The sequence below is a fragment of the Pelophylax lessonae genome (genome assembly GCF_965119305.1).
Source record: "Pelophylax lessonae genome assembly, chromosome: 4".
Lineage (NCBI taxonomy): Eukaryota > Metazoa > Chordata > Amphibia > Anura > Ranidae > Pelophylax > Pelophylax lessonae.
Genome location: NC_138771.1, coordinates 419,446,500 through 419,458,895, shown reverse-complemented (window position 1 = coordinate 419,458,895; position 12,396 = coordinate 419,446,500). Strand labels below are relative to the sequence as shown.

The following is a 12,396-nucleotide window of genomic DNA, read 5'->3' as shown; positions in this document are numbered from 1 at the left end:
GCAGGTTTGGCTGCTTGCGTAGCCTACTTCCAAGGGCAATAAAAAGCTGAGCCATGGCCCGAGGAATGGTGGATTGCTAATTTTCTTAGAAACCTGGTGCTATTTAAACAATTTCCTATAGTGCTGGCGGTTGAGATCTGGGGTTTTGCTTTTGTGAACAAGGTGGTAAGGATCCACTGGGATAACATTGGGGTGGTCATGGCGATCAACAGTGTGTCGGCTCCCTCACCGCCAGTTATAAGGCTTTTACGGTACCTGGTTCTGCTTTGGTTGTGTTTGAATGCTTTTGTTTATGCTGCCCATATCTCTGGAGCATCCAACAAACTAGCAGATTCTTTAGCTTGCATTCAGTGGGATGAGTTTCTTGTGTTGGCACCGGAAGGGGGCAACATGGTGTTCCTTGCCCTTAGCGAATGCGGGGGATTGCACTGGAGTTGCAGCTTGACTGATTCGCAATTTGTTTGCTGCTACGACGTGGGCGGCGTATTCTAAGGTATGGAAGGAATGGTTTTCTCTGCTGGAGGAGGTACAGTAAGTGTGGGGAGTGGGGAAATCTGGGTTCCATGGTTTTATAATTTTGTCTATCATAACATTGTTGAGGGTATTTTGGCATCAACGGGTGGGGCGCAAGTTAGGAGGCCTCACCTTTTAGTTTAAATTGGGGGGAGTTTTTGATGCCAGGAAAAATTTGGCGGTACGTCAAGCACTTAAGGGTTACGGCAAGGGTCGCCATTGTAGCAACACGACAGCCAGTCTCTTTTTCAGTGTTGCATTCTGTTCTGGGGCAGTTGCCTGGTCTGTGTACATCTACTTATGAGGTTCTTTTTTTCCAGGCAGCTTTTTTGGTTGCTTTTTTTGGGGCCCTGCGAATCAGTGATTTGACGAGTCCTTCCAAGTTGGTGGTCGGGGTTTTGCTGGCAGAAGACAGGGCTTGCAGGCATGATTCATTTCAGCTGGTGATTCGCCGGTCCAAGACTGACCAAGGAGGTAGGGGTATACGGGTCATTTTATTTCAGAGTAATTACTCAAGTTTATGCCCAGTCATGGAGGTAGAGGAGTTTTTAATGTTGCCGTTGCATGGGGATGGCCCTTTGCTGTTGCATTAGGATAGTACATTTCTGTCCAAATTCAATTTGTTGCTGTCTTTCGGAAATGTCTCCAGGCATCAGGATTCAATCCGAAGGAATATTCTTCCCATTAATTTTGCATTGGTGCAGCCACCGAGGCATCACGTTGGGGGTTGGTTGCTGGAGTTATTAAACGTATAGGCAGGTGTGAGTCAGATAGGTACAAGTTATAGGCAGGTGTGAGTCAGATAGGTACAAGTTATATGTCTCTTCCTCTGTTAGTGTTGTATGTGTGTGGGTTTGGTTAAGCTGCTGTACTGTTCCTTGTTTTCATTTCAGGTTGCCTAGGATGCCTCATCTGGATTTTTGAGCATTCATATGGGTTCTGGGGGGCCAGGAGGGATGATTTCCATCTGAAAAGCAGGCAGTTGGGGCTATCCAGGGAGGTCGGCAATGTGAGGTGGATAGGTGTACCGGTGGAGCCGGGTGTTACCCGGAGTCCATCGTTTTGCCAGGCTGGACCGCCCCCCGGATGTGCTGGTACTGCACGTGGGGGGGGGATTATTTTGGTCTGCGTTCCATGCGGGAACTCATTTGGGGCATCAAATATGATTTCCTGAGGCTCCGTAGGTTTTTCCCATTCATGTTAATTGTGTGGTCAGACATTGTTGCCTGCACAGTTTGGCGGGCGGGAGGAATGAATGAAGCATAGGGCTGGCATGACAGGATGGAAGGGGAACAGACAGCATAGAGTTAATGTACAAAAGAGAGGTGGAAGTCTTACTTACGTGATTGGTTGAGTAGACTGGTGATGGGGAGGAGCATGGAAGAAAAGACTGTAGGAAGGGGGTGGTACAGTAACAGTTGGAGTGGGGGCCATTGGATAAACGTCCCGCCCTTCCTCCCTGAGATAGTGTAAGTTGTTTGGAGGGGTAGGTATGGAGATGGCTGTTGGGACCCCTTGGATGGGGTTAAAAATCTGTTGGTGGGATACAAGTGGGGAACCATCATTGGTATGGTGTCCTCTGGTTAGGTGTGGTCCAATGAGTGGGACCAGGTAGTGTTAGACCTGAAAGGTGTGTGGGAATAGTGTTAATGTCCCCGAGTCGGTGTTCTGCGGCTGGAGACATCTAGCTTTGGTTTATGTTACTGTTATTTTTTTACTTTAAAAAGATTTTTATTTGTAACATAAAGGAACAGATACATTACAAGCATTATAGACCATGCACAAAAAGCAAATATTTGACATATTGAGCCATACTGAACAGTATACATACAACTCTCGAAAACTTACAAGCGATCTGCACATGTTACACAATGCCAAGGGCGCAGAGGAAAAGTTATACGCCTTGAAATAGAGATCCGGAGAGACCCGCCCAATCCCGAGGAGACCCCTACTGAGGGCTAAGACTGTCCCCTCAGGGTGGATAGGGCATCCCCGGCTCCCCCATAACTCAGCTCTGGTAGACCAGGTTGAGGTAAGAATGAATCACCCTCATAAAAGAGTGCAGTAAAGTTATAATTTTAGCTCAAAAAGCTATTGAGTAATATGCAGCCCTAAGAGCCCAGAAGGCTGCCAAAACCGTGAAGGTAGGGAGCAACTAGCATCTCAAAAACTTTGCATCAAGCATGGCATGCTGAAAAGAAAATGGTGTGGAGAAGAGAAAGAAGAGACACAAGGTGGAAAAGGAATCAAGAGTTTAAGAGAATATTAAAAGAAAGCACAGGGGAAAGATCAGATCATGATAAAGAGGGTGCGATACTAGCACTGAGGAATGAGATCTTAGAGAGAGAAAGTGAGAAGAAGTGTTCCTGACAGGTCCCTAAGAGCAAGAAAGTGCAAACTAGTGCAGCAAAGCATGTAATGGGGTTTTAGTAAACTCAGCCCATGGTTCCCACACCACCTCAAAGAGATGGTGAGTATCCAGGAGTTTGCTAGCTAACAATTCTTGCGACATGATCCAGGTGTTATTTTTTTGTTATTTATTATTTATGTTGTATATTATAATGCTGGAAGGTCATTTAACTCCACCTTATGTCTTGTGTCTTAATGGGGATAAAAGGAGGGTTGGGAGCTTATAAGGGGTTATGTGGTAGTCATATGGCTACCTCTGAGCTACCCTAGTCAAGTTATTACAATGTCATATTGATAAATTCATCAGATGATTGTGAAAAAAATTTCCCAGAGGTGATCTTTTAATCTATATCACAGCCAACTATTATTCTGCATCGATCAGTCTCCAGCACAGATAACATTAGGTCCATTTCACAATGTAGAACTGTAATCACGATGCGGCACATATACCACCCTGAAATACAGATTTGAAGCTGAGCACACTTGGCTGATTTGAAATGAGAATCTAAGAAGAAGCAGTGGAACAACAACTGTATTTTTCCTAATCGGAAAATATACAGCAGAGCGGCTGAGCGGGTTAAATGAATAGTTGGGAACATGCGACAATGGCATACAGATGAGACAACTCATGAAATCAAAAGGTTACAATTTCCAATTATTAGGTTTCTGAGAAAGGAAGTTGTGAAAGCAGTTCACAGATTACATTACATATAAATCAAAAGAAAAACAGAAAGGGAAATAGGTCATACATTTTTAACTGTTTTGCTAGTTTACTACCAGACCCTTATTGGGCAGCTAAAGCCTATATTTATAATTTGATAACAAAATACAATATACATTTATCTTTACCATTTGCGTATATGCCACAGCTGATCATACTGCAAGAGAAGCAATTGGGGGTGTGCTATAGTTAGCATATGGGTCCTAAATACAGGTCCATATATAGATTAGACTGGCAAGCACTAAAGGGTTTATTCACTGCAGTGCATACCATTATGCACCATACATGCACTGTGGTATTTTTAATGGCATCCCAATGCACTTCAATAATGTATCTGTGCTTCAGTTCACTGCACTACACCACACTGTTGTGTTGTAATACACAGCAACAAAATGCAAGTCCTATTTTTTTTGCGTATAGTGCAATGCAGTCCAATAGTTTTGAATTAGCTGAATAACACAGTGCGCCACAACACATGAATTTTGGTGCAAGACAGGAAGATATACACCGACTACAAACCAAGGCCTGTCAATCCTTATGCTTAGTAAAAATATATTATAAAATGTATTTGTCAACCAAAAGGAACAATTAAAACACAGTAAAATCCCTTATGTGAAATATGGTAATTTTCTGTACACTGCAAAACTTTTTAAGACATGAACAGAATGATTACAACCAAAGATAAATTACTAAAACAAACCATTGCCTTAGGCCAGCAAATGCATGCTCATTCACGAGCAGGTTCATTGGGGCTGAATGGTTTTTGGCCTCAGAATAATTTATGACATATTGGTATGCAGGACTTCACAATTCGGAAATATTCTAGCTAGACACATTCAAATTAACCTATCAACCCAAGGTCAGTTTTACAAAACAGGTTACCTATAAAAGAATACAAATACTTACCTTTTAAGTGGCCGGGGTATTGAAAAACCATCTCCACTTCTCAGCTGTAAGCATTTGATCTGCTGATGAGTTGAATACTTGTTCCCCTTCCGACCACTGTAGTTCCTCCTTCTGGGTCGTACATCCTCTCATGTTGTATGATCCAGCAGGAGCAACCACAGCAGCCAGAAAGGGAGTAAATATTCTTAACACCTAAAAATATACACAATTTGCTTCAGCTGGGGACCAGAGAAGCGGTAGCTTTTAAATACTGTGAGCCAGAATTCAAGCTGAATGAGATTTTAGGAATCAGAGCAAGTGCTGATCACAGAACATGAGTGAAGAAATAGGAGTAAGTATTGTGGCTAAACATGAATAGGGAGGGGGAGATAATGGAGGACCAAGGGGGATAAGGAAAAGAGGATGTTAGTTGTTCATGGCGAAAGTGGAGGAGGAAAGGAGTAACAGACTATTGATGACATTTATGTTTGGACTTGCTATATTATAGGATTGGTTTAGCAGGAAAAGTAATTTGTCATATCATATCAAACCTGTATTGAAAATACAGTGACTTTCTCAATGTCCTTAGACTATGGGTATTACAGTATTCACCATGTCAACAAGTGTTACTACAGAGCTGGTTTGACTGACAAGGATGTACTAGGCCGCTGGTGCTTGCCAGTTCACCAGAAGGTTGAGCGGCACTAGTATCGACTCTCTGCTCCATACGAGAACCCTGAAATTGTTGCGCCTCAGCAACAGAATAATGGGGTCGGGAATGCCTGACCTTAGCAGGGACCACTACTCCGTTGTCAAAGATATTTGTCAGGGTGCCACTGCTCTCTACAGGTTTGAATACTGAGCCTTATTCTGACAGCGAGGCTTCCCCATCGCTCTCATCTGTCATGCTCAGCATTGTGTAGGCCTCTTCACTAGTGTACCACTGTTTGGACATTTTGGCCAATAAATTTATAAGTACCTAGTGTGACTCACAGGTAAAAAAGCACCTGGTTGTTAAGAACTGTTTGAACCGCTGCCAAAAAATGTAACTGCTAGTGCTAGCAGAGATCGGGCTTGACTTTGCTAACGCTGCGGTTTAGTGTGCAGTGTATTGGAAGTGACAGTATCTGCTGATACTGCACTTCTTGGGGGATGGATGGAGGGGCTAAACGCAGGTGCTGTCAGGTGTCGGGGCTGATTCTGCTAATGCTGCATTTTGGGAACACTAGCAAATTATAGGAAGGCGCCTGGCTCTTTTTAAAGATATGTCTGAACCTGCTGCCCTTTTAATTGTAAAAACAATATAAAATATGGGACGTGGATGAAAAAGGCGCTGGTGATCTTTTATATTTACTGGAATAAAACTTGTTCAGGGTAGCATGTGTATTAAATATATATTAAAAGTGCTTGTTGGTGAATTATTATAATTGAAGGTAATGAATATTTTTTTAAAGTGCACAACTCAAAATTAAAAAAATATTTCTGTTGCTTATTGATAAATAAATATATAAATAATTATATATAAATAAATAGATATATAAATATATTGTACATGCAACAAGCAAATCAATTATATAAATATATAATATTCCGTGCAGCAAACAAATAAAAGTGCTTAATAGTGCGTGCATAAAAAAACTCATCAAATATAAGCAAATAAATTCATGCTCTCCAGTGAAAAAATAATAATTATATAGCAAGTGTCTCTGTAATTCGTGCAAAAAATATGCTCCTTAAAGTGCTTCAGGTGGTGGGGTGTGACACACGTGGCCTCTTACCAGCTTCCAATGAGTCACAATGACTCCCAACGCCTGTGATCCCTTTAATTGGGTGGATCAGACCTCTCCTCGATATCTTTTGGGATGGATATCTGCTCCTACATTAGGCATGTATGGACCATATAGTCCGCATAAAGATAAACAAAAAAAGCCTCCAATAGTGAAATATTGTATGCTTTATTTGTAAATTAATAAAAAGGTATACAGTTGGTCCCTTACTATTAGTTGTGCCCTCCTGGCACTGGGCAATTCGGCAGTACACAAAATCTTTCAATAGTGGGGAATCGTATCCGAGGATCTGCAGCTTCCTCTTAGTTTTCCTCTCACTGTGCTGTGTGCGGCGGTCGGCGAGCGTCCCTGCCTCTGCTACGAATGCCTGTATGTTTTGCTTCCGGGTTTGTCAGTAACCACAATGCATTTCGCATCTGTGCGTCATCAGGCGGCTACTGTTCCCCGGGATCTCTTTCCTTAAGTGTCACGGACCTTCTTTTGATTGGCTATTACTCAGTATATTATCGGCATCTTATTTACAATTTATTTTCAGCTAACACTTATTGCCAATTATTTCTTTATTTTAATACTGGCAGTCTATATGGGGATTTTGTAAATTTTATTTCAATGTACTCGGATTTATGCTGCATATCCGTCGTATACGTTCCCCTCACTCACATGTATCATACAATTTTCATAACAGTTCATAAAAAGCTATTAAATTTCTCACAATCCATTAACATACAGTATAAAACTTTATTAATTATCAAAATTTATTAAAAATTATTAAAATTATCTTTTTGTTTTTAGCTTTATTTAAAACCATGATATGGACTAGTTTCTTATATTTCTAGCGCCATCTAGTGGAAATTTTTGGGAATCAAGATTAATTAGGTTCTATAATGGGAATCTTTTCCAATATTTATAATAGGACGGCTCTAATCTTATAATTTAAATATTTTTAAAATTATTTTAAAATATATAAATATATGTAAACATGTTATACAAAGTATTAGATAGTATTACAGATTAAAAATTAAAATTTATTTAAAATAGCTAAAATGTCAAGGGATATATATATATAAAAAGAGATGGATTTATTTCTGAATATCTATAAAATTCTATTATTAAAAATTATTAAGAAAACAATTTAGATCTATGTCCGCATTTAGCCCCAAGGGTTTTAATGTTTTTAAACGATGTATCCAGACGGTTTCATTCTGTGATATTTTTTTCCGCATGTCTGCGCCTCTCCAATGATTAAATATTTTATCAATCCCACAAAACCAAAGGAGGGAAGGATCCTGGTTGTGGTGTAGTCTGAAATGATTGGATAAGCTGTGCTTTTTGAAACCTTTTTTAATATTATCGACATGTTCTCCTATCCTTGTTGCTAAAGTGCGAGTAGTGCGTCCAATGTATTTAAGTCCACAGGGGCAAATGCACATATATGTAACGAATTTGGTGTCGCAAGTAATAAATTGTTTTATCTCAAACTCTCGGTTGTCTGAAGAGAAAAACTTATGTTCTATTCTTTTCTTAAATTTGCTTATCCTGCAGGCTTTACATCTTCTGCATCTATAGAAACCATTTTTTGCAAAGAACATTTGTTGTCTTTTAGGTGGATCCGGAACATTTTTTGCTAACATATTGCGTAATCCCGGAGCCCTTTTGTAAATAAATTTAGGGTGTTTAGGGAGTAATGATTTCAACGTGTCATCTCTTAATAATATGTGCCAATTTCTCTTTATACACTTCTCAACTTCTTTGTATTGTGTATTAAACCCCGTAATGAAAGCCAGTTCGAAGTTCGATTTTCCTTTTTTCTTCTTTTTCTTCTTCAGAAGGTCTTCTCTCTTTACTTCGGATATTTTCTTCTGGGTTTGTTTCAACTCTTTCTCTTTATAGCCTTTTTCTTTAAATCTTTCTATTAGTTTGTCTGTCTGTATATTGTAGTCTTTCAGATCTGTACAGTTCCTTCTTATCCGGGTGAATTGTCCCTTGGGTATTGCCTGTATCCATGCCGGATGGTGGCAACTCCTTTTGGAGATATATCCATTTGTGTCCACCTTTTTAAAGAAGGTTCTGGTATTTAAAGTGCCGTTGTGCTTGTATATCTCCAGATCTAGAAATTGTATTGTATTCTTATCTGTGTTTCCTGTGAATTTTATCTGGTATTTATTTTTATTCATTTTTTTAAAAAATTGTTCAAGAGACTCTTGGGATCCTTCCCACACAACCAAGATATCGTCCAGATACCGACGATAGTACCTCAGTTGTTGTGGGTATTTTGAGTAGATTTCTTCTTCTTCCCATTTGGCTAAGAATATATTCGCTACGCTAGGAGCATAACGTGCTCCCATCGCTACACCTTTTATTTGGTTGTAATACTCATTCTTATACCAAAAATGATGGTTTGACATTGCCATATTTAGGCCTTCCAATAAGAATTCTCTTTGTGTGTCTTTCAAGTTTGTGTAATTTTCTAAAGCCCATTTTGTAGCGTTTAATGCATCCTTCTGTTTAATATTCGTATAAAGTGATTCTACATCAATTGATGCCAGTATCGTTTTTTCGGTGATATTTATACTTTCTAGTGACACTATTGTTTCCTTGGTGTCCTTTAAAAAGGATCTTCCAATCGCTGCTATCGGCTGTAAAAATGTGTCCAAATATTCACCAATCCTGGCGTATAAAGATTCAATGCCACTAATTATTGGCCTTCCCGGTGGCTGTTGTAGATTCTTATGGATCTTCGGGATTTGGTAGATCACCGGCATGCGTGGGGCTTTTATATTCAGATATTTTCCTTCTTTTTTATTAAGGAGGCCTTTTTTTAGTCCTTTGTTGATCCACTGTACCATTTTTGCTTTCAATTTGTTAGTTGGGTTTCCAGATAGTTTCACATATGTTTCTTGATCATTTACAATACGATCTAATTCTTTGATATAGTCCTCTTTAGTGAGGATCACCAAGCCCCCTCCTTTATCAGCTGATCTGATAATAATATTTTTCCTTTTTTCCAAACTTCTAATGGCTTCCCAGATTTCTTTCGTATTTCTAGTAGGTTTTCTTTTCAGCATTTGTACTTCTTTTTGGACAATATTCCTGAAAACTTGGATATATTGGTAAGTACTAGATTTGGGGTTGAATATTGATTTGTTCCGGAGTTGGGTATGTTGGTATTCTAGTTCTTCTTCTTCTCCTATCCCTTTTTTATGTTGTTCTGCAAAAAATTTCTTAATGTTCAATTTGCGTGTAAATTTTTCTAGATCTATAAATGTTTCAAAATGGTCTAAAGATTTGGCAGGGGCAAATTTCAAACCTTCTTGTAGTATGTTCATTTCAGATGTTGTCAGTTCCACCCCTGCTAGGTTAAAAATCCCTTGTTCTAGCCGTCCCTTTTTCGTTTTCTTTCTCCCTCCTCTACATCCTCTTTTCTTACGTTTTCCCGCATATTGGCCCAGTAGTTGTCTTTCCAGGATCTCTCTTCCCCCTGTTGCTTATGTTGTCCTGAGGGCCCTGGCTTTTGTCCATCTTGAGGGTGTGGGTATATGTACTGTCCCGAGGGTCCTGGTTTTTGGCCATCGGAGGGGTGTGGATAATTATATTGATTATTCCTGTAATCTTGATATGAGGGAAGTCGTTCTCTTTCTCTATATGTTCCTGAAGATTCCTGTCTTGATCCCTCTGGAGGGTAGTTGTAGTATTCTTGGTCATTTCTATAAGATGGTGGTCTTTCTCCTCCTCTGGATTGTTGATAATTATTATAGTTGTCATATTGGTAGTTGTTATTTTTTCTGTATCCTCTCCCTCTTCCGCGTCCTCTTCCTCTCCCCCTACCTCTACCTCTCACAGGTTTGAATTGAGGTGGTTGGAAAGTATGCTGGGGAGCGTAAGGTGTAGAGTTCGGATTTCTCCGTTCATAATTATGGTTTTCCCTTGCTTTTGGGTAGTCCACATATCTGGGAGTGGAAAAATCTTCTCTATCTCCTAGAGGTGAAAATCTATTACTGGTGGGAACCAGAATAGTGTTCACTGTAGTGTCTCCCTCATCATCCTCACAAATAGTGGGGGTCATCTCCTCTCTCCGTAAGTTGCTATGGGGTGTTACCCTAAAATCTTTCATAAGATTATATCTTACTTCCGTGTTAGTCTGTTCTCTTTCTGGAGATGATTCCCTAGAATTGGCGCCGATCATCTCTTGCCATTTATAAACTGAGCCTTTTTTATAGTCCTCAATATCCCGCTGATATTTTTTAATTTTTTTCCTTTTTATTTCAATATCATATTGTGCTATATGTTTTTGCATCATTGTAATTTTATCTTTATACTCTTGTGTGTCATTAAGTGGAGCTAATTTTTCTTTAATACTCTGTATCTTTGATTCTATAATGGTTAGTTTGGTTTTCCTTCTCTTTATTAAGAGTTCCATTAGTTGCTTTTCTTTGCTATTAAAGAATTTGAACCATTCCTCCATAGAGGTTTTGTCCTCTATTCCATCATTAGGATTCACATCCCATCTTAATCGTCTGGGAGTGATATCCTCTTCAATATACCTATCAAAGGTGGTAATGTCCCACCAGGTCCTGATTTGCCTTTCTAGGTTATATTGAAGTTGTTTAAAATGTTGTGACATATTTACTTCATTAATTGATCTTTGTTGAAAGATCTCACTGGAGTTGTAGGTTCTCTCTTTTAATAGATTAAAAACATCCATTGTTCCAGTTGATTTTGAGCCGGCTGCCATTCAATAGGTGCTTAATAAGTACCCAATAAATCAATAGCAAATTATAGGAAGGCGCCTGGCTCTTTTTAAAGATATGTCTGAACCTGCTGCCCTTTTAATTGTAAAAACAATATAAAATATGGGACGTGGATGAAAAAGGCGCTGGTGATCTTTTATATTTACTGGAATAAAACTTGTTCAGGGTAGCATGTGTATTAAATATATATTAAAAGTGCTTGTTGGTGAATTATTATAATTGAAGGTAATGAATATTTTTTTAAAGTGCACAACTCAAAATTAAAAAAATATTTCTGTTGCTTATTGATAAATAAATATATAAATAATTATATATAAATAAATAGATATATAAATATATTGTACATGCAACAAGCAAATCAATTATATAAATATATAATATTCCGTGCAGCAAACAAATAAAAGTGCTTAATAGTGCGTGCATAAAAAAACTCATCAAATATAAGCAAATAAATTCATGCTCTCCAGTGAAAAAATAATAATTATATAGCAAGTGTCTCTGTAATTCGTGCAAAAAATATGCTCCTTAAAGTGCTTCAGGTGGTGGGGTGTGACACACGTGGCCTCTTACCAGCTTCCAATGAGTCACAATGACTCCCAACGCCTGTGATCCCTTTAATTGGGTGGATCAGACCTCTCAGCACAGTGAGAGGAAAACTAAGAGGAAGCTGCAGATCCTCGGATACGATTCCCCACTATTGAAAGATTTTGTGTACTGCCGAATTGCCCAGTGCCAGGAGGGCACAACTAATAGTAAGGGACCAACTGTATACCTTTTTATTAATTTACAAATAAAGCATACAATATTTCACTATTGGAGGCTTTTTTTGTTTATCTTTATGCGGACTATATGGTCCATACATGCCTAATGTAGGAGCAGATATCCATCCCAAAAGATATCGAGGAGAGGTCTGATCCACCCAATTAAAGGGATCACAGGCGTTGGGAGTCATTGTGACTCATTGGAAGCTGGTAAGAGGCCACGTGTGTCACACCCCACCACCTGAAGCACTTTAAGGAGCATATTTTTTGCACGAATTACAGAGACACTTGCTATATAATTATTATTTTTTCACTGGAGAGCATGAATTTATTTGCTTATATTTGATGAGTTTTTTTATGCACGCACTATTAAGCACTTTTATTTGTTTGCTGCACGGAATATTATATATTTATATAATTGATTTGCTTGTTGCATGTACAATATATTTATATATCTATTTATTTATATATAATTATTTATATATTTATTTATCAATAAGCAACAGAAATATTTTTTTAATTTTGAGTTGTGCACTTTAAAAAAATATTCATTACCTTCAATTATAATAATT

The 12,396-nt window shown here is 38.7% G+C and overlaps 1 long non-coding RNA gene across 1 annotated transcript in view; it reads left to right on the top strand.

Moving 5' to 3' along the window:
• LOC309555271 overlaps window positions 1-12,396 on the top strand; it is a 610,536-nt gene that overhangs the window by 158,708 nt on the left and 439,432 nt on the right. The window lies entirely within an intron of this gene.